The sequence below is a fragment of the Peromyscus maniculatus genome, chromosome X (assembly GCF_049852395.1).
Source record: "Peromyscus maniculatus bairdii isolate BWxNUB_F1_BW_parent chromosome X, HU_Pman_BW_mat_3.1, whole genome shotgun sequence".
Taxonomy (NCBI): Eukaryota; Metazoa; Chordata; class Mammalia; order Rodentia; family Cricetidae; genus Peromyscus; species Peromyscus maniculatus.
The window spans coordinates 122248638-122271380 of NC_134875.1; the positions used below are offsets into that span (position 1 = coordinate 122248638).

Sequence of the window (22743 nt, forward strand, 5' to 3'; positions counted from 1 at the left end):
AACTCTAAAGGATATGCTAAATAAACAGAAAGGAGTAACAAAAACCCCCAGAAATAGACTGCATAATGCTCTATTAACTTTGAATTTTCTGAATGCCAATGAGAAAGGAACAACAGCTGCAGAGAGACATTGGGTAATAGAAAAAACTACAGAATTAAATCAGCCTATATACTTTAAGGATGTGCTGACCTCAGAATGGAAACCAGGGTATGTATTACGTTGGGGACGAGGTTTTGCTTTTGTTTCTACAGGAGAAGATAAGCTGTGGGTACCATCAAAATTGATAAAGGTTCGATTTGAACAAGAGAAACCCCTTAATTAGAGGAGATGATAGTTCATCAACCAGCATGAACATCCAATTTATACTAACTTGTACAGTAACACATGCCTTTTCATTTAATCAGATAATAACTTGCCAAAAAGGAACATCCCCAAAATTAGTCTTGGGGGAAGGTTTTTGTTTTTGTCTTTTAGGAGGATGAAGGTTAAGGAATCTGAAGGACACAAGACAAATGAGACAACTGAAGAAAAGGGACAAATCATCTATCCCAGGAAACAGAGTATATGGGAGTATATGGCATATGGGTATATATTATCTAAAAAATTTTATGTCTTCTTAAATGTTTGTTTCTGCTTTTCTCTAAAGATTTAACACTATTGGTCTTCTAATAGTCCCAGTTCAATTAAAATTTAAAGCTGACTTTGGAGTTGGAGAATGGCTCTCTCCTTCTTTAAACTCAAGCATGTTGTTAAAATGAAAATACAAACTCCCTGTATCATGACAGAATAAAAGAGCCATTTTCTGCTATGGGACAGGACAAAAGCCAAATTAATTAAGGGACTATTCTATTACTAATCTCAACTCTTTGATTCTATTCTGATTCTTTAAACTTTTCTTAAAGTATAAATTTTATATCAAAATTTACAAGATTGATATATATATATATATATATACATTTTAAACTTTGTTAAGATATGAATGGTCATATAGAGTACTAACTAATTCTAGAAAAAAGGCTTCAATTAGCTGCATATATATGTCTTTGTGTTCGAGTCTCTTATCAGTTTTCTGCAGGAAATCATGGCCAGGCCTAACATCAACTGAAATCTCCAGGAAGAAGATGGGGCCCCACAACAACAACAATTCCACGTGGACAATAATAATATCACTGAACTGACAAACATCATCTATAGATCAGCTTTGAACTACAAGGTGCTCAGAGCAATTTTGAGATGACTAGCTGAGATGATCCAGTCTCAAAGACTACTTGAATAAGGACTTGAGATAAACCCTGAACTTTGGCTTTATACACAGACTGGATAATAATGAAGGATATAGTTACCTTTCCTAGAATTTGACAATTAACCTAAATTTTTCTTTCAGGATAAAGATAACTTCGCCCATACCCAGCAGGAAGCAATTTTAAGAATATGACATCCACATTGCCAAAGAAGTGGTGTGGGGCGGGTGGTTTTTTGGTTCTTTTAATGGGTTTTGGGTCTGGGATAATTTTCATTATTTAGGGGGGTAGGTTACAAGTTGTCAAGGGTTAGGAAAAAGGCTAAGCAAAGGAGATTAGATTTAAGGTTCTTGTTTAAAAAAAAAAAAAGAAAGAAAGAAAGATAAGAAAAGAAAAAGACAATTACTAGTTTTAAATACTTTACATTATTACCAACTATTAGGATATAAAGAAATGAAAGTTAGTAGTTAGACATTACAATAGAAATTATAGTCATATTAGATATGTTTTAAAAATTGAGCAGATGTATTTTAGACAGGTCATCTTCAAACCCTTCAGAGATCTACAGAATATGGCATTTAAAATGTTTTAATAACTTAGAAAATTTTTCTTTTTTGAGACATGTCGGCTCCTGGCAGTACCAATCTACTTCAGAGAAAATATGGGCATTGAAGAAACTGCATATGGAGTTAATTTTCATTGTGGCAAAAGTTAGCCACTGGACAACAAAGTATCCTCAAATCAACAGAAAAAATGGAGAGATAGAACACGAAACAAAGGACTACCAATTCCTGCCAAAACAAGTGTGGTTATGGCTTTATCAAAAGGCATCTTCTGAGGCCAGGACAATATGGCACCATCCCTGAAGTGGACTTCACAATCCGGAAAAGGTACAGTGTCCTTTTCTTAGAAAGCAGCTGAACAGGCAGTGGGCCGATGGCTTCTGTTGTGCAATGGAACAGCAACTGAAAGCTCACGCCTCTCAATAGTAGACTGGCATTTAATAGAGGGATGTGGAGAAAGGCATGCTTAGATGAAGCCATATATACACAGCCAAGAAGAATGGACAGCTGAATTCAAAAACCATCAACAATTTCCAGAATTTAAAATCCTGAATCATGACATGACACTAGTGGAATTCAGGTGTTTCTGGTACATGGACTGCTCTCACCCAAATGGAGGTTGAACTGTTGACCTTGTGTACAACCTACTTCACAAATGAGTCTGTCAGATACCATAAGCCTATAGGCTGAAGATGATGCCCCAACACTGTGGAGAAACCTCAGGTGACTGTCCAGGCAGCTGGCTGTTTCTGTCAACTCACAAAATTTTTGGAAGTTGCTTTTGTGCACTTCCTGTTTTTATTTTTGTTAGCTAATATTATTTCCTTCTTGGGTCTCTGAGGGAGTTGAAGATTAGTTAGTTATAGTTGAAGATTAATTAGGATAGAAAGTGAATTAGATACATTTTGGACTTACTAAAATAGGATAGATAAGGGAATTATTTTCTCTGATTTGTCAAATACAAATGGACTAGACATCGTTTAGGTATTTGTTACTTGTATATATTGTATATAGTTATTGTACTTTTGTATATAGTTTTTCTTTTGTTAGTTATAACCTTTTGCCTTTTTTCTTTTTATTAAAATAGAAAAGGGGAAATGTGGTGATATTTTATTTGTACTGAAATGTTATTTTAATTTTATGTTAATAAATAAAGTTGCCCTGGGGTCAGAGCTATTAGAGCCATAGTGAGAGCGTGGTGGTTAGAAGAGCTAGGTAGATTTCTGTGTGTTCAGGGATACAGCCAGTATTGGAGACATACGCCTTTAAGACCTGGAGGGCGGTACTTACAGGCAGTGATGAGGCAGTCATGTGGTTGGGTTTACAACCAATGAGAAGGCAGAACAGAAAGATTATTTAAACAGGGACACAGGAAGTACCTCCCTCTCTCGGGGAAGCTAGGAGCACTGCAGGAGGTAAGATTTTATCTCTGAGCTCTGACCTCTCGGCTTTTCTCTTTTACCTTGGCTCTGTGTTTCTTATTTTAATAATACGATTGGTTACATCTACAATTAAGTACATTTTTAAAGATAAAGTCTAGGCAATTAGACACTGCAAAATTAAAAAATCAGTTATTTTCTATGAAGTATGCAAAACAACTCTCCTCACATGCAATAATGCAGCACGTATATTAAAGATTATGCCTTTGAAGTGACTTCATCATTGACATTTCTGTTGGATCTACACCGTGGAATATTAAAATGTTCTTAAAATGGTATGATGAAGCATAAAAAAGAAAGTGTGCTTTCTAAGTTGCAAATTTATGTTAGCCGACACTCCCTTCCGACGATAATCCAAAGGGGACATATACCCCATTGACTCCTCATCGGTTCAAAGGTCCGAGCCTAAGGACAGTCTGTCTTGGTTTCAGCATTTCTTCCCTGCCTTTGCATGGATGAGGATGTGAATTTTCAGGTTATTTGACTGAATAAATCTCTTCTGGCACTGGTCAAAGGGGTACACAAAGCACTTCTCACCAGTTGTGGACGTGGATACGGGTGTGCAAGTTGAAGTCCAGCGAGAAGCACCTGGAATGTACACTGAAACCGGTTCTCTCCAGTATGAACCAGAAAATATCGCTTTAGTTTCGAGCACTGTGCCAAAGGTTTCCAACACTCTGCACACACATGCTGTCGGGGACCGTGAATCAGCATGTGCTTCTTCGGGGCTGTTTTTATCCTCAGCTTCTTGCAACCATTCTGAGGGCACTCCAGCATCTATAAAGGACCACACTATTCACCACCCTTTGGCTCCTCTCCAGTAAATCCCGCAAGCTGCTTATGATCTGATAAATCAGCTTCCGATATTTTTCCAACAGGAAGCTTCCGGTTAGTCATGTACTTGGAACACCCAAGTACTGAGTTCGCTCCAACACTCTATTGAGGCTGCTCTTGCTTGTCCTCTTTTTCCTCTTGTTTTTTTTCTCCTTAGTCACGTATTCCAAAGAACTATCAAGAAGGGAACTCGCTTCAAAGAAATGGTGAGAAAGGTCTTGTTCAGCTTCCTCTAGGTTTTCAAAGGCTTTAAAAAGTAAATCCCCTTCAAAATCGATTCAGAAAACTCACCTCTAATAATGCACTCTATGTAACCGTCGGCGAAGTCAACTTCCTCAGTCTCGGGGCTTGTCTCGCTGTACATGTCTTCTTCGTGGATGGTGTATGTTCTGTGGAGAAGTTTCCCTCTGGTCTTCTGACTTGCCACGCCTCCTTTTGTTTTGGCTTCCCTATACTGATGGCTCTTCTGCCCAGGCCTCTCTGGCCTCTGGTCTCTGCCATTTCCTTCATTTGCTCATTCATGTTCTTTTGACTGCTTCCTTCGTGAATGATGAATGTAATCACCCCACCCCACCCCCCAGCAAACACCTGCTATTTGGTGAGTTGCAGTTGATGACAAACCTTGGAGGCAACAGAGTGTGACAGTCCTGCTTTCTTTCATATGTACGAGCTACTGGCTAGACTGGACATACACACGATCTACAGCGAAAGCCCATCATCTTTGTCACGCGTCTGATCTTAATCCTTTTCTTAGCACCCCTGCAATGTACTCTGATATTTCCTACTCTGTTTCCTTTCTGAAATCCCAAGAAGAAATTGTCACTCACAGAACAGCAATGGAAATCTCTGCGGACTCCAGATGTAATTTTTAAAACATGATTTATTTATTTTTATTTCATGTGCATTGGTCTTGCTGTTTGTATGCATGTCTGTGTGAGGGTGTCGGATCTAAACACCTCGGAACTAAAGTTACAGATACCTGTGAGTTGTCATGTGAGTACTGAGAATTGAACCAAAGTCCTCTGGGAAGAGCACCCGGTGCTCTGAACCACTGAGGCATCTCTCCAGGCCCAGATGCTATCATCTTCGTGTCTTTTATTAATTTTATGTGTTTTTGACTTATTTGCATATAGATCGGATAGGGGTGGTATTTTGGTTAATTAGCTAATGAAACATAAGATTCATTGGGTTTGGGAATACAAAAGCATAAACACAATTTAAGAAAAGCAGGGAGCTTCGGCAGTGAAGAGAATTGAACCCTGGGAATGAAAACTAAGGTCTTCTACATGGAAACCCAGAACTCTGCCCTAAGCTAATTTCCCAGGGGGCATTGCAGCCTCTCAAAGGGCATAAAAAAAGACCACAAGCCAGGTTGAAGCATGCTAGTGAAGTCATGACTGATAATGTAGCTAACCCATTCCTACAATCCTAAGACTCAGAACACTGTACTTCTAAGTAAAGGGGAATAGGGTACAAATAGTTAACATAGAACTGTTTATCTGAAAATAGAAGAATGAGCCTTAATACAGGTTCAACACACACACACACACACACACACATGTATGTGTGTATATATGTATACATATATATATGTATATATGTGCATGTATATATTTATATATACACACACACACCTGTGTGTGTCTGTGTGTGTGTATCCAGCCCATCATACTTCCTCACTTCATGCCTCAACTTCACATTTTCTAGGTCTCCATTCTGACTTCCCTCTCATTCATTGGATATTCATGGCCTCTCCAAACCACTGGTTAAGTATTTTTTTTAAAATCAATCTTACCTGGAGCTCACAATTTCTCCATCTATAAAACTTGTTTTTAAAGTGTCTGTATCATAGAGCTATAGTAATAAAAACAGCTTGGTACTGGTATAAAAACCGACATACGGACCAATGGAATCGAATTGAAGACCCTGATATTAATCCATGCACATATGAACACCTGGGTTTTGACAAAGGAGCCAAAACTATACAATGGAAAAAAGAGAGTTATCTTCAACAAATGGTGCTGGCATAACTGGATCTCAATATGTAAAAGATTACAAATAGATCCATATCTGTCACCATGCACTAAACTCAAGTCCAACTGGATCAAAGACCTGAACATAAATCCAGTTACACTAAACTTAATAGAACAGAAAGTAGGAAGCACTCTTGAATGCATTGGCACCGGAGACCATTGTGGCGGTATTCTAATTGTACTGAAATGTGATTTTGATTGTATGTCAATAAATAAAGTTGCCCGGGGGTCAGAGCTATTAGAGCCATAGACAGAGTGTGGTGGTGGTGGTGGCACACGCCTTTAATCCCATAGATCTGTGTGTGTTTAGGGATACAGCCAGCATTGGAGACATATGCCTTTAAGACCTAGGGGGCTGTACATTCAGACAGTGACAAGGCAGTCACGTGTTTGGGTTTACAATCAATGAGAAGGCAGAATGACTGGAAAATCGACTTTCACACAGGAAATAGCTCTCTTTCAGGAAGCTGGGACAGCAGGAGGAAGGGTGAGATTTTAGCTCTGAGCTCTGACCTCTCGACTTTCTCTTTTACATTGTTTCTGTGTTTCTTATTTAATAAGACGGTTGGTTACATCTACATATGGCGCCCAACGTGACAAGAATCCATTAAAAACCGCTTGGCTTGGCACAGGTCTGCTTTCCTGCAAGGGCGGCAGGCGGTTTCCTAGTCCAATCAGTGGCTTCCTAGCCCGGGTCTAGGTCTGCTTGACCTCAGACTGGACTAACTGTGAGCTGCTTGCTTAAAGCTGGTGTTACAGGTGTTACAAACAACTCAGACCTGCCCTGCCTAACAGGGCCCTGCCTGTAAAGCCAACGCACGTGGTCGGAGCTTAAGGAAGCCAGACCAAGCCTTGACTCGGCACAAGAGGGAACATGTGGCTGGATTTAAGTTTTAGCCAGCTATGCTTTCTTGTGCGTTCTCTCTCTCTCTCTCTCTCTCTCTCTCTCTCTCTCTCTCTCTCTCTGGATTTACACCTGGGACACTAGGTGGCTCTTTTGAAAATCCCCTCGGATTTCTACTGTTCTACGCAGATTTGGTAAGTCATAACATATCAGATATTTTAAAGGAAACTATCTAAAAGAGAATTTTTCCACATTAAAAAAATGGGTTTTATATGTACATTGGAAGAAAATTGGGTTTTGTTCAAAATTTCAGGCAGTCTGACAATGGAACAACTATATAATATTAGTATTGGTGGAATTATGCAGCTTATCACTATGCTAATCCTCATTTTAATATTTAAAAAGATAGTCAATTTAAGTGCCAGGATGACAGCTTTAGAAGAACTTGTTAAACCTGTAAAAATTCAGACAGAAGAAATTAACAGTGAAGTTGTTTCAAGTCTGGATCATAAGGTTACAGAAAGAAAGCCTGTTTTCACACTGTCACCCTTAATTTATCCTGTAACCGTACAGCAGATGCCTGATCAAATGGCTACACAAAATATTTGGGCTCCAATTGAAATGTTGGATTTAAAAAGGTTTAAGGAGGCAATAGTATCTTATGGCATAAATTCCCCATATGTAAAGCAAATGTTAAACTCTTGGTCAACATATAATAGGATAGTACCACAGGACTGGCGGGACCTTGCACAAGGTGTTCTGGAACCCAGCCAGAGACTTCAATTTCTGACTTGGTTTAAGGAGGAGGCTAAAAACATAGAAAAACAATGGAGGGATAAAGGAATATAAGTTTGCCAGGATCAGCTTATTGGAGAAGGCCAATATGCTTCAGTACAAACACAATGTTTATATAATGTCCAAACCCTAATTTTATGTCAAACGGCAGCCTTGAATGCATGGGACAGAGTTGAGGAACCAGGAAAAAAATCTGAGTCATTTACAAAGGTGATGCAAGGCCCAAAAGAGTCTTTTACAGATTTTTTACAAAGACTGGCTTCAGTAGTAAAGAGAATGGTCTCGGATTCAGAAGCTGGTAAGGCAATAATTGAATCTTTGGCCTTTGAGAATGCGAATGCAACATGCAAAAGAATAATCAGGCCATTAAGGGCAAGATCTGCACCTATGGAAGATTGGATTAGAGAAACAATTAATGTTGAGGCTGATGAGCATGATGATACGTGGGTAGGAGAAGTAATTTCAAAAGGCTTGAGGAGTGTTTGATGTTTTGGATGTGGAAAGCAAGGACATTTGAAAAGGGACTGTAGACAGGTCATTCCGAGAAACAATGTTTCTTCAAGGAACAATGGCAACAGAATGCCCCTTCCTTCTGGAGTATGCAGAAGGTGTGGTAAGGGAAAACACTGGACCAACGAATGTAGATCAACAAAGGACAGACAGGGTAATCCTTTGCCTCAGTCTTCGGGAAACTCCCAGAGGGGCCTCACGCAGGCCCCCATTGCAAATCCAGTTCAAACCTTTCCTGCAGCCATAGAGGAAATCCCTGCTCTGAGCGATTAAATAACCAAATGCCTATTGGAATAAATCATGCTGGTCAGGATGATGAAACAGAGAGAATAGAAAATTCAGGAGAAAACATAAAGAAAATTTTTTGGCAAACTTCTATTAATGAACAAAGACCAAAATTAACGATAAAAATAAATGGTGTTTTGTTGTCTGGTCTGGTAGACACAGGTGCGGACTTTACCATAATTGCACCAGAATTTTGGCATCCAACTTGGCCTCTTCAGGAGGTAAACGTTCAACTGTTAGGAATTGGGACATTATCTCAGGTGAAACAGAGTGCAAGATGGCTCGAATGTATAGGTCCAGAAGGACAGAGAGGAAAATTAAAACCATATGTGGCTAACATAACTATGAACCTGTGGGGTTGAGACTTGTTGCAACAATGTAATACTCAGATTAAAATCCCTCCAATCTCAGAAACAAATCATAAACTAACACATGTTACTGAGAAAAATATTAGAAGATATTGTTCTAATGAGTGGTCACCAGCCATCCATATTATACAAGAACAGGGCTGTAGATGTAACCAACCGTCTTATTAAATAAGAAACACAGAAACAATGTAAAAGAGAAAGCCGAGAGGTCAGAGCTCAGAGCTAAAATCTCACCCTTCCTCCTGCTGTCCCAGCTTCGCGAAAAGAGACCTACTTCCTCTCGGTTCGTATTTTTAAAGTATGTTGTTCTGCCTTCTCATTGGTTGTAAACCCAAACACATGACTGCCTCGTCACTGTCTGAATGTACAGTCCCCTAGGTCTTAAAGGCATATGTCTCCAATGCTGGCTGTATCCCTGAACACACAGAGATCTTATGGGATTAAAGGCGTGTGCCACCACCGCCACACTCTTGCTATGGCTCTAATAGCTCTGACCCTGAACACACAGATATCTATGGGATTAAAGGCGTGTGCCACCACCGCCACACTCTTGCTATGGCTCTAATAGCTCTGACCCCCAGACAACTTTATTTATTAACATACAATCAAATTAATATTTCAGTACAAATCAAAATAATATTTCAATACAATTAGATTACAACCACATTTCCCCTTTTCTATTTTAATAAAAAGAAAAAAAGCAAAAGGTTATGACTAACAAAAGAAAAACTATATACAAAAGTACAATAACTATATACAATATATACAAGTAATAAATACCTAAACAGGTATTTGACGAATCAGAGAAAATAATTCCATTATCTATCCTATTTTGATAATTCCAAGATGTATCTAATGTACTTTCTATCCTAATTAATTTTCAACTATAACTAACTAATCTTCAACCATAACTAACTAATCTTCAACTCCCTCAGAGACCCAAGAAGGGAATAATATTAGCTAACAAAAATAAAAACAGGAAGTGCATGCAAGCAACTTCCAAAAAAATTTTGTGAGTTGACAGAAACAGCCAGCTGCCTGGGCAGTCACCTGAGGTTTCTCCGCAGTGTTGGGGCATCATCTTCAGCCTATAGGCTTAGTGTATCTGACAGACTCATTTGTGAAGTAGGATGTACACAAGGTCAACAGTTCAACCTCACATTGGGTGAGAGCAGTCCACGTACCAGAAACACCTGAATTCCACTAGTGTCCTGTCATGATTCAGGATTTTAAATTCTGGAAATTGTTGACAGTTTTTTAATTCAGCTGTCCATTCTTCTTGGCTGTGTATATATGGCTTCATCTCAGCATCCCCTTCTTCTCCACATCCCTCTATTAAATGCCAGTCTACTTTTGAGAGGCATGAGCTTTCAGCTGCTGTTCCATTGTACAACAGAATCCATCGGCCCTCTGCCTGTTAAGCTGCCTTCGAAGAAAAGGGCACCGTACCTTTTCCGGATGCGAAGGCCACTTCAGGGATGGGGCCATATTGTCCTGGCCTCAGAAGATGCCTTTTGATAAAGCCATAACCACACTTGTTTTGGCAAGAATCAGTAGTCCCTTGTTTCGTGATCTGTCTGTCCATTTTGTCCTGTTGATTCGAGGATACTTTGTTGTCCAGTGGCTAACTTTTGCCAGAATGAAAGTTGACTCCATATGCAGTTTCTTCAATGCCCATATTTTCTCTAAAGTAGATTGGTACTGCCAGGAGCCGACATGTCTCAAAAAAGAAAAATTTTCTAAGTTATTAAAACATTTTAAATGCCATATTCTGTAGATCTCTGAAGGGTTTGAAGATGACCTGTCTAAAACATCTCTGCTCAATTTTTAAAACATATCCAATATGACTACAAGTTCTATGATAATGTCTAACTACTAGCTTTCATTTCTTTATATCCTAATAGTTGATAATAATAACATTCAAGGATCAGAAATTTGCATTACATTGTTAAATGGATGGAATAAATACAATTAGAAATATACATATAGCATTTTCTAACAATATCAGTTTCAAATTTGTGTACAATATAAAACAATTCAATCCAATGTAAAGTATTTAAAACTAGTAATTGTCTTTTTCTTTTCTTTCTTTCTCTTTTTTTTTCTTTCTTTCTTTCCTTCTTTCTTTCTTTCTTTTTTTTTTTTTAAACAAGAACCTTAAATCTAATCTCCTTTGCTTAGCCTCTTTCCTAACCCTTGACAATAACTTGTAACCAACCCCCCTAAATACTGAAAATTATCCCAGACCCAGAACCCATTAAAAAGACCAAAAAACCACCTGCCCCACACCACCTCTTTGGGAATGTGGGCGTCGTATTCTTAAAATTGCTTCCTGCTGGGTATGGGCGAAGTTTTCTTTATCCTGAAAGAAAAATTTTAGGTTAATTGTCAAATTCTAAGAGAGGTAACTATATCCTTCACTATCCAGTCTGTGTATAATGCCAAAGTTCAGGGTTTATCTCAAGTCCTTATTCAAGTAGTCTTTGAGACTGGATCATCTCAGCTAGTCATCTCAAAATTGCTCTGAGCACCTTGTAGTTCAAAGCTGATCTGTGGATGATGTTTGTCAGCTTAATGATATTATTATTGTCCACGTGGAATTGTTGTTGTTGTGGGGCCCCATCTTCTTTCTGGAGACTTCAGTTGATATTAGGCCTGGCCATGATTTCCTGCAGAAAACTGATAAGAGACTCGAACACAAAAACATATATATGCAGCTAGCCTTTTTTCTAGAATTAGTTAGTACTCTATGTGACCATTCATATCTTAACAAAGTTTAAAATGTATATATATATATATATTAATCTTGTAAATTTTGATATAAAATTTATACTTTGAGAAAAGTTTAAAGAATCAGAATAGAATCAAAGAGTTGAGATTAGTAATAGAATAGTCCCTTAATTAATTTTGCTTTTGTCCTGTACCATAGCAGAAGATGGCTCTTATTCTGGCATGATACAGGGAGTTTGCATTTACCTTTTAACAACATGCTTGATTTTAAAGAAGGAGAGAGCCATTCTCCAACTCCAAAGTCAGCTTTAAATTTTAATTGAACTGGGACTGTTAGAAGACCAATAGTGTTAAATCTTTAGAGAAAAGCAGAAACAAACATTTAGGAAGACATAAAATTTTTTTAGATAATATATACCCATACACCGTTTCACTCTGTTTCTTGGGATAGATGATTTGTCCTTTTCTTCAGTTGTCTCATTTGTCCAGTGTTCTTCAGATTCCTTAACCTTCATTCTCCTAAAAGACAAAAACAAAAACCTTTCCCCAAGACTAATTTTGGGGATGTTCCTTTTTGGCAAGTTATTATCTGATGAAATGAAAAGGCATGTTTTATTGATACAAGTTAGTTTAAATTGGATGTTCATGCTGGTTGATGAACTATCACCTCCTCTAATTAAGAGGTCTCTCTTGTTCAAATCGAACCTTTATCAATTTTGATGGTACCCACAGCTTATCTTCTCCTGTAGAAACAAAAGCAAAACCACGTCCCCAATGTAATACATACCCTGGTTTCCATTCTGAGGTCAGCACATCCTTAAAGTATATAGGCTGATTTAATTCTGTAGTTTTTTCTATTATCCAATGTCTCTCTGCAGCTGTTGTTCCTTTCTCATTGGCATTCAGAAAATTCAAAGTTAGAAGAGCATTATGCAGTCTATTTCTGGGGGTTTTTGTTACCCATTTCTGTTTATTTAGCATATCCTTTAGAGTTCTGTTTGATCTTTCTATAACTGCTTGACCTGTAGGATTATGTGGTATGCCTGTAATATGCTTTATATTGTAATAAGCAAAAAACTGTTTCATTTTAACAGAGACATATGATGGAGCATTGTCAGTTTTGATTTGTGCAGGTATACCCATGATGGCCATAACTTCTAGCAAATGAGTGATTACAGAATCAGCTTTTTCAGAACTCAAAGCAGTTGCCCATTGAAATCCTGAATAAGTATCGATAGTGTGGTGTACATATTTCAATTTTCCAAATTCTGCAAAGTGAAACACGTCCATCTGCCAGATTTCATTTCTCTGAGTACCCTTTGGGTTACATCCTGCTGGTAATGGCGTCTGATTGTAGAAGGAACAAGTAGGACATTTCTTTACTATTTCTTTGGCTTGTTGCCAGGTTATGGAAAAATCCTTTTTTAAACCTTTACTATTAACGTGATGTTTTTTATGAAATTCTGAGGCCTCCAGCACATTTCCTATCAATAATTTATCAATTTCATCATTGCCTTGTGCTAGAGGGCCTGGCAGACCAGTATGGGATCGAATGTGAGTTATATATAAAGGATGATTCCTTTTCCTGATTGTATCTTGTAATTGAATAAATAGTGAAGTTAATTCTGAAGCATCAGGGATAAATTCTGCAGTCTCAATATGTAACACCACTCTTTCAGCATACTGAGAGTCAGTTACTATGTTGAGAGGTTCTGAAAAATCCATTAATACCAACAGAATAGCATACAATTCTGATTTTTGAACTGAATTATATGGACTTTGAACCACTTTACTTAAATTTTCTGATTTGTAACCTGCCTTTCCTTCTTTGTTGGCATCTGTATAAAATGTACGAACTCCAGATATGGGTTTTGCCGTACAATTCGAGGCAAGATCCAATCAGCTCTCTTTATAAGATCAATTCTATTGCTTTTGGGATATTTGCTGTTAATTTCTCCCAAAAAATTACTGCAAGCTCTTTGCCAAGGTTCACTTTCTGTCCATAATTTTTCAGTGTCCTCCTTAGTTAACGGTACGACAATTTCTGCTGGGTCTATGCCTGCTAATTGACGAAGTCTCATTTTTCCTTTGTAAATCAAGTCAGAGATTTTTTCCACATAAGTTTTTAATTTTTTATTTGGTTTATTTGGTAAAAATATCCATTCCAATATAATATCTTCCCTCTGCATTAATATTCCAGTAGGAGAACACCTAGAAGGTAAGATAACCAAAATGCAATCCAGCTTTGGATCAATACGATTCACGTGTCCTTCATGCACTTTCTTTTCTACCAAGGCTAATTCTTTCTCAGCTTCAGGTGATAATTCTCTTGGACTATTTAAGTCCTTGTCACCTTCTAAGGTTTTGAACAAATTAGTCAGTTCATCATTTTTTACCCCAACAATAGTTCGTAGATGAGAAATATCTCCAAATAATCTTTGAAAGTCATTAAGAGTCTGTAGTCTATCTCTCCGAATTTGCACCTTTTGGGGTCTAATTTTTTGTAGCTCTATTTTATATCCTAAATAATTAATAGAATCTCCTCTTTGTATCTTTTCAGGAGCAATTTGTAATCCCCAGCGAGGCAAAATTTTCTTTACTTCTTCAAACATTATTTCTAAAGTATCTGCATTTGAGTCAGCTAGTAAAATATCGTCCATATAATGATAAATTATAGATTTAGGAAATTTTTTACGTATCACTTCCAATGGCTGTTGTACAAAATATTGGCACAGAGTTGGGCTATTCAACATTCCCTGTGGGAGGACCCTCCATTGAAATCTTTTAACCGGTTGAGAATTATTATAAGTAGGCACTGTAAAAGCAAATCTTTCTCTGTCTTTTTCTTGTAAGGGTATTGAAAAGAAACAGTCTTTTAAATCAATAACTATGAGAGGCCATCCTTTTGGTAACAGAGTAGGCAAAGGCATCCCAGATTGTAGAGAACCCATTGGCTGAATTACTTTGTTAATTGCTCTAAGGTCTGTTACCATTCTCCATTTACCAGATTTCTTTTTAATAACAAATACAGGAGAATTCCAAGGGCTGGTTGATTCTTCAATATGCTGAGCATTTAACTGTTCTTCTACCAGCTCTTCTAAAGCCTGGAGTTTCTCTGTTGTTAAAGGCCATTGCTGGACCCATACAGGCTTGTCTGTTAACCATTTTAAAGGTAGAGCTGTTGGTGTCTTTGGAAGATCATCAGTTATTGTGCCCTGTTCTTGTATAATATGGATGGCTGATGACCACTCATTAGAACAATATCTTCTAATATTTCTCTCAGTAACATGTGCTAGTTTATGATTTGTTTCTGAGATTGGAGGGATGTTAATCTGAGTATTCCATTGTTGCAACAAGTCTCGACCCCACAGGTTCATAGTTATGTTAGCCACATATGGTTTTAATTTTCCTCTCTGTCCTTCTGGACCTATACATTCGAGCCATCTTGCACTCTGTTTCACCTGAGATAATGTCCCAATTCCTAACAGTTGAACGTTTACCTCCTGAAGAGGCCAAGTTGGATGCCAAAATTCTGGTGCAATTATGGTAACGTCCGCACCTGTGTCTACCAGACCAGACAACAAAACACCATTTATTTTTATCGTTAATTTTGGTCTTTGTTCATTAATAGAAGTTTGCCAAAAAATTTTCTTTATGTTTTCTCCTGAATTTTCTATTCTCTCTGTTTCATCATTCTGACCAGCATGATTTATTCCAATAGGCATTTGGTTATTTAATCGCTCTCCAGAGCAGGCATTTCCTCTATGGCTGCCGGAAAGGTTTGAACTGGATTTGCACTGGGGGCCTGCGTGAGGCCCCTCTGGGAGTTTCCCGAAGACTGAGGCAAAGGATTACCCTGTCTGTCCTTTGTTGATCTACATTCGTTGGTCCAGTGTTTTCCCTTACCACACCTTCTGCATACTCCAGAAGGAAGGGGCATTCTGTTGCCATTGTTCCTTGAAGAAACATTGTTTCTGGAAATGACCTGTCTACAGTCCCTTTTCAAATGTCCTTGCTTTCCACATCCAAAACATCTAACACTCCTCAAACCTTTTGAAATTACTTCTCCTACCCATGTATCATCATGCTCATCAGCTTCAACATTAATTGTTTCTCTAATCCAATCTTCCATAGGTGCAGATCTTGCCCTTAATGGCCTGATTATTCTTTTGCATGCTGCATTCGCATTCTCAAAGGCCAAAGATTCAATTATTGCCTTACCAGCTTCTGAATCCGAGACCGTTCTCTTTACTGCTGAAGCCAGTCTTTGTAAAAAATCTGTAAAAGACTCTTTTGGGCCTTGCTTCACCTTTGTAAATGACTCAGATTTTTTTCCTGGTTCCTCAACTTTGTCCCATGCATTCAAGGCTGCCGTTCGACATAAAATTAGGGTTTGGACATCATATAAACATTGTGCTTGTGCTGAAGCATATTGGCCTTCGCCCATAAGCTGATCCTGGCAAACTTGTACTCCTTTATCCCTCCATTGTTTTTCTATGTTTTTAGCCTCCTCCTTAAACCAAGTCAGAAATTGAAGTCTCTGGCTGGGTTCCAGAACACCTTGTGCGAGGTCCCGCCAGTCCTGTGGTACTATCCTATTATATGTTGACCAAGTGTTTAACATTTGCTTTACATATGGGGAATGCATGCCATAAGATACTATTGCCTCCTTAAACCTTTTTAAATCCAACATTTCAATTGGAGCCCAAGTATTTTGTGTAGCCATTTGATCAGGCATCTGCTGTACTGTTACAGGATAAATTAAGGGTGACTGTGTGAAAACAGGCTTTCTTTCTGCAACCTTATGATCCCGACTTGAAACAACTTCACTGTTAATTTCTTCTGTCTGAATTTTTACAGGTTTAACAAGTTCTTCTAAAGCTGTTATCCTGGCACTTAAATTGACCATCTTTTTAAATATTAAAATGTGGATTATTATAGTGATAAGGTGCATAATTCCACCAATACTAATATTATATAGTTGTTCCATTGCCAGACTGCCTAAAATTTCGAACAAAAACCAATTTTCTTCCAATGTACACATAAAACCCATTTGTTTTTTAATGTGGAAAAAAAATTCTCTTTTAGATAGTTTCCTTTAAAATATCTGATATATTATGACTTACCAAATCTGCGTAGAACAGTAGAAATCCGAGGGGATTTTCAAAGCAGCCACCTAGTGTCCCAGGTGTAAATCCAGAGAGAGAGAGAGAGAGAGAGAGAGAGAGAGAGAGAGAGGAAAGAGAGAACGCACAAGAAAGCGTAGCCGGCTAAAGCTTAAATGCAGCCACGTGTTCCCTCTTGTGCCGAGTCAAGGCTTGGGTCTGGCTTCCTTAAGCTCCGACCACGTGCGTTGGCTTTACAGGCAGGGCCCTGTTCGGCAGGGCAGGTCTGAGTTGTTTGTAGCACCGGCTTTAGGCAAGCTGCTCACAGACCTAGGCCCGGGCTAGAAGTTGCTACCCGGACTAGGACGCCAGCAGCTCGGACTAAGAAGCCGATCGCCGCCGGCCGCCGTGTGCCGCCGCTGCCGCCGCCACCGCGGGCCGCCTGCCGCCCTTGCGGGAAAGCGGACCTGCCGCCAAGCCAAGCAGTTTTTAATGGATTCTTGTCACGTTGGGCGACAGATGTAGATGTAACCAACCGTCTTATTAAATAAGAAACACAGAAACAATGTAAAAGAGAAAGCCGAGAGGTCAGAGCTCAGAGCTAAAATCTCACCCTTCCTCCTGCTGTCCCAGCTTCGCGAAAAGAGACCTACTTCCTCTCGGTTCGTATTTTTAAAGTATGTTGTTCTGCCTTCTCATTGGTTGTAAACCCAAACACATGACTGCCTCGTCACTGTCTGAATGTACAGTCCCCTAGGTCTTAAAGGCATATGTCTCCAATGCTGGCTGTATCCCTGAACACACAGAGATCTTATGGGATTAAAGGCGTGTGCCACCACCGCCACACTCTTGCTATGGCTCTAATAGCTCTGACCCTGAACACACAGATATCTATGGGATTAAAGGCGTGTGCCACCACCGCCACACTCTTGCTATGGCTCTAATAGCTCTGACCCCCAGACAACTTTATTTATTAACATACAATCAAATTAATATTTCAATACAATTAGATTACAACCACACAGGGCACAATAACTGATGATCTTCCAAAGACACCAACAGCTCTACTTTTAAAATGGTTAACAGACAAGCCTGTATGGGTCCAACAATGGCCTTTAACAACAGAGAAACTCCAGGCTTTAGAAGAGCTGGTAGAAGGACAGTTAAATGCTCAGCATATTGAAGAAGCAACCAGCCCTTGCAATTCTCCTGTATTTGTTATTAAAAAGAAATCTGGTAAATAGAGAATGGTAACAGACCTTAGAGCAATTGACAAAGTAATTCAGCCAATGGGCTCTCTACAATCTGGGATGCCTTTGCCTACTCTGTTACCAAAAGGATGGCCTCTCATAGTTATTGATTTAAAAGACTGTTTTTTTTCCAATACCCTTACAAGGAAAATATAGAGAAAGATTTGCTTTTACAATGCCTACTTATAATAATTCTCAACTGGTTAAAAGATTTCAATGGAGGGTCCTCCCACAGGGAATGCTGAATAGCCCAACTCTGTGCCAATACTTTGTAAAACATCCATTGGAAGTGATACGTAAAAAATTTCCTAAATCTATAATTTATCATTATATGGACGATATATTACTAGCTGACACAAATGCCGATACTTTAGAAAGAATGTTTGAAGAAGTAAAGAAAATTTTGCCTTGCTGGGGATTACTAATTGCTCCTGAAAAGATACAAAGAGGAGATTCTATTAATTATTTAGGATATAAAATAGAGCTACAAAAAATTAGACCCCAAAAGGTGCAAATTCGGAGAGATAGACTACAGACTCTTAATGACTTTCAAAGGTTATTTGGAGATATTTCTCATCTACGAACTATTGTTGGGGTAAAAAATGAACTGACTAATTTGTTCAAAACCTTAGAAGGTGACAAGGACTTAAATAGTCCAAGAGAATTATCACCTGAAGCTGAGAAAGAATTGGCCTTGGTAGAAAAGAAAGTGCATGAAGGACACGTGGATTGTATTGATCCAAAGCTGGATTGCATTTTGGTTATTTTACTTTCTAGGCGTTCTCCTACTGGAATATTAATGCAGAGGGAAGATATTATATTGGAATGGATATTTTTACCAAATAAACCAAATAAAAAATTAAAAACTTATGTGGAAAAAAATCTCTGACTTGATTTGGAAAGGAAAATTGAGACTTCGTCAATTAGCAGGAATAGACCCAGCAGAAATTGTCGTACCATTAACTAAGGAGGACATTGAAAAATTATGGACAGAAAGTGAACCTTGGCAAAGAGCTTGTAGTAATTTTTTGGGAGAAATTAACAGCAAATATCCCAAAAGCAATAGAATTGATCTTATAAAGAGAGCTGATTGGATCTTGCCTCAAATTGTACGGCAAAAACACATATCTGCAGGCCCTCTGAATAGGTGAGACAGTTGATTGGCTTGATCAGTTTGGGAGGCATCTAGGCAGTGGGACCAAGTCCTGTGCTCATTCCATGAGTTGGCTGTTTGAAACCAGGAACTTATGCAGGGACACTTGGCTTAGTCTGGGAGGAAGGGACTGGACCTCCCTGGACTGAGTCTACCAAGTTGATCACAGTCCTCGGGGGAGGACTTGTCCTGGAGGAGGTGGGAATGGAGGGTGGGCTGGGGGTAAGGGGAGGGCGTGGGAGGGGGGAGAATAGGGGAACCCATGGCTGATATGTAGAACTGAATGGTATTGTAAAATAAAAAATATATATCACAAAAAAAAAAACCACATATCTGGAGTTCGTACATTTTATACAGATGCCAACAAAGAAGGAAAGGCAGGTTACAAATCAGAAAATTTAAGTAAAGTGGTTCAAAGTCCGTATAATTCAGTTCAAAAATCAGAATTGTATGCTATTCTGTTGGTATTAATGGATTTTTCAGAACCTCTCAACATAGTAACTGACTCTCAGTATGCTGAAAGAGTGGTGTTACATATTGAGACTGCAGAATTTATCCCTGATGCTTCAGAATTAACTTCAGTATTTATTCAATTAAAAGATACAATCAGGAAAAGGAATCATCCTTTATATATAACTCACATTCGATTCCATACTGGTCTGCCAGGCCCTCTAGCACAAGGCAATGATGAGATTGATAAATTATTGATAGGAAATGTGCTGGAGGCCTCATAATTTCATAAAAAACATCACGTCAATAGTAAAGGTTTAAAAAAGGATTTTTCCATAACCTGGCAACAAGCCAAAGAAATAGTAAAGAAATGTCCTACTTGTTCCTTCTATAATCAAACGCCATTACCAGCAGGATGTAACCCAAAGGGTACTCTGAGAAATGAAATCTGGCAGATGGATGTGTTTCACTTTGCAGAATTTGGAAAACTGAAATATGTACACCACACCATCGATACTTATTCAGGATTTCAATGGGCAACTGCTTTGAGTTCTGAAAAAGCTGATTCTGTAATCACTCATTTGCTAGAAGTTATGGCCATCATGGGTATACCTGCACAAATCAAAACTGGCAATGCTCCATCATATGTCTCTGTTAAAATGAAACAGTTTTTTGCTTATTACAATATAAAGCATATTACAGGCATACCAAATAATCCTACAGGTCAAACAGTTATAGAAAGATCAAACAGAACTCTAAAGGATATGCTAAATAAACAGATATGGGTAACAAAAATCCCCAGAAATAGACTGCATAATGCTCTTCTAACTTTGAATTTTCTGAATGCCAATGAGAAAGGAACAACAGCTGCAGAGAGACATTGGATAATAGAAAAAACTACAGAATTAAATCAGCCTATATACTTTAAGGATGTGCTGACCTCAGAATGGAAACCAGGGTATGTATTACATTGGGGACGAGGTTTTGCTTTAGTTTCTACAGAAGAAGATAAGCTGCGGGTACCATCAATATTGATAAAGGTTAGATTTGAACAAGAGAGACCTCTTAATTAGAGGAGGTGATATTTCATCAACCAGCATGAACATCCAATTTAAACTAACTTGTATCAATAACACATGCCTTTTAATTTAATCAGATAATAACTTGCCAAAAGGAAACATCCCCAAAATTATTCTTGGGGAAAGGTTTTTGTTTTTGTCTTTTAGGAGAATGAAGGTTAAGGAATCTAAAGAACACTGGACAAATGAGACAACTGAAGAAAAGGGACAAATCATCTATCCCAAGAAACAGAATGAAACGGTGTATGGGTATATATTATCTAAAAAATTTTATGTCTTCCTAAATGTTTGTTTCTGATTTTCTCTAAAGATTTAACACTATTGGTTTTCTAATAGTCCCAGTTCAATTAAAATTTAAAGCTGATTTTGGAGTTGGAGAATGGCTCTCTTCTTCTTTAAACTCAAGCATGTTGTTAAAAGGAAAATGCAAACTCCCTGTATCATGCCAGAATAAAAGAGGCATCTTCTACTATGGTACAGGACAAAAGCAAAATTAATTAAGGGACTATTCTATTACTAATCTCAACTCTTTTGATTCTATTCTGATTCTTTAAACTTTTCTTAAAGTATAAATTTTATATCAAAATTTACAAGATTAATATATATATATATATATATATATATATATATATATATATATACATTTTAAACTTTGTTAAGATGTGAATGGTCATATAGAGTACTAACTAATTCTAGAAAAAAGGCTAGCTGCATATATATGTTTTTGTGTTCGAGTCTCTTATCAGTTTTCTGCAGGAAATCACGGCCAGGCCTAATATCAACTGAAGTCTCCAGAAAGAAGATGGGGCCCCACAACAACAACAATTCCACGTGGACAATAATAATATCATTAAGCTGACAAACATCATCCACAGATCAGCTTTGAACTACAAGGTGCTCAGAGCAATTTTGAGATGACTAGCTGAGATGATCCAGTCTCAAAGACTACTTGAATAAGGACTTGAGATAAACCCTGAACTTTGGCATTATACACAGACTGGATAATGAAGGATATAGTTACCTTTCCTAGAATTTGACAATTAACCTAAAATTTTTCTTTCAGGATAAAGAAAACTTTGCCCAAACCCAGCAGGAAGCAATTTTAAGAATATGACGCCCACATTCCCAAAGAGGTGGTGTGGGGCGGGTGGTTTTTTGGTCTTTTTAATGGGTTTTGGTTCTGGGATAATTTTCAGTATTTAGGGGGGTTGGTTACAAGTTATTGTCAAGGGTTAGGAAAAAGGCTAAGCAAAGGAGATTATATTTAAGGTTCTTGTTTAAAAAAAAGAAAGAAAGAAAAGAAAAAGACAATTACTAGTTTTAAATATTTTACATTGGATTGGATTGTTTTATATTGTATACAAATTTGAAACTGATATTGTTAGAAAATGCTATATGTATATTTCTAATTGTATTTATACCATTCATTTAACAATGTAATGCAATTTTCTGATCCTTGAATGTTATTATTACCAACTATTAGGATATAAAGAAATGAAAGTTAGTAGTTAGACATTACAATAGAATTTGTAGTCATATTAGATATATTTTAAAAATTGAGCAGAGATGTTTTAGACAGGTCATCTTCAAACCCTTCAGAGATCTACAGAATATGGCATTTAAAATGTTTTAATAACTTAGAAAATTTTTCTTTTTTGAGACATGTCGGCTCCTGGCAGTACCAATCTACTTCAGAGAAAATATGGGCATTGAAGAAACTGCATATGGAGTCATTTCATTGTGGCAAAAGTTAGCCACTGGACAACAAAGTATCCTCGAATCAACAGGACAAAAAGGACAGACAGAACACGAAACAAGGGACTACTGATTCTTGCCAAAACAAGTGTGGTTATGGCTTTATCAAAAGGCATCTTCTGAGGCCAGGACAATATGGCCCCATCCCTGAAGTGGCCTTCACATCCGGAAAAGGTACAGTGCCCTTTTCTTTGAAGGCAGCTTAACAAGCAGAGGGCTGATGGCTTCTGTTGTACAATGGCACAGCAGCTGAAAGCTCATGCCTCTCGAAAGTAGACTGGTTTAATAGAGGGATGTGGAGAAGAAGGG

At 38.0% G+C, this 22743-nt stretch overlaps 1 pseudogene; it reads right to left on the reverse strand.

Moving 5' to 3' along the window:
• Nucleotides 1-3670: 3670 nt before the first annotated feature.
• Nucleotides 3671-4599, reverse strand: LOC102913811 (zinc finger protein 42-like; annotated as a pseudogene).
• Between the last annotated feature and the right edge of the window lie 18144 nt (nucleotides 4600-22743).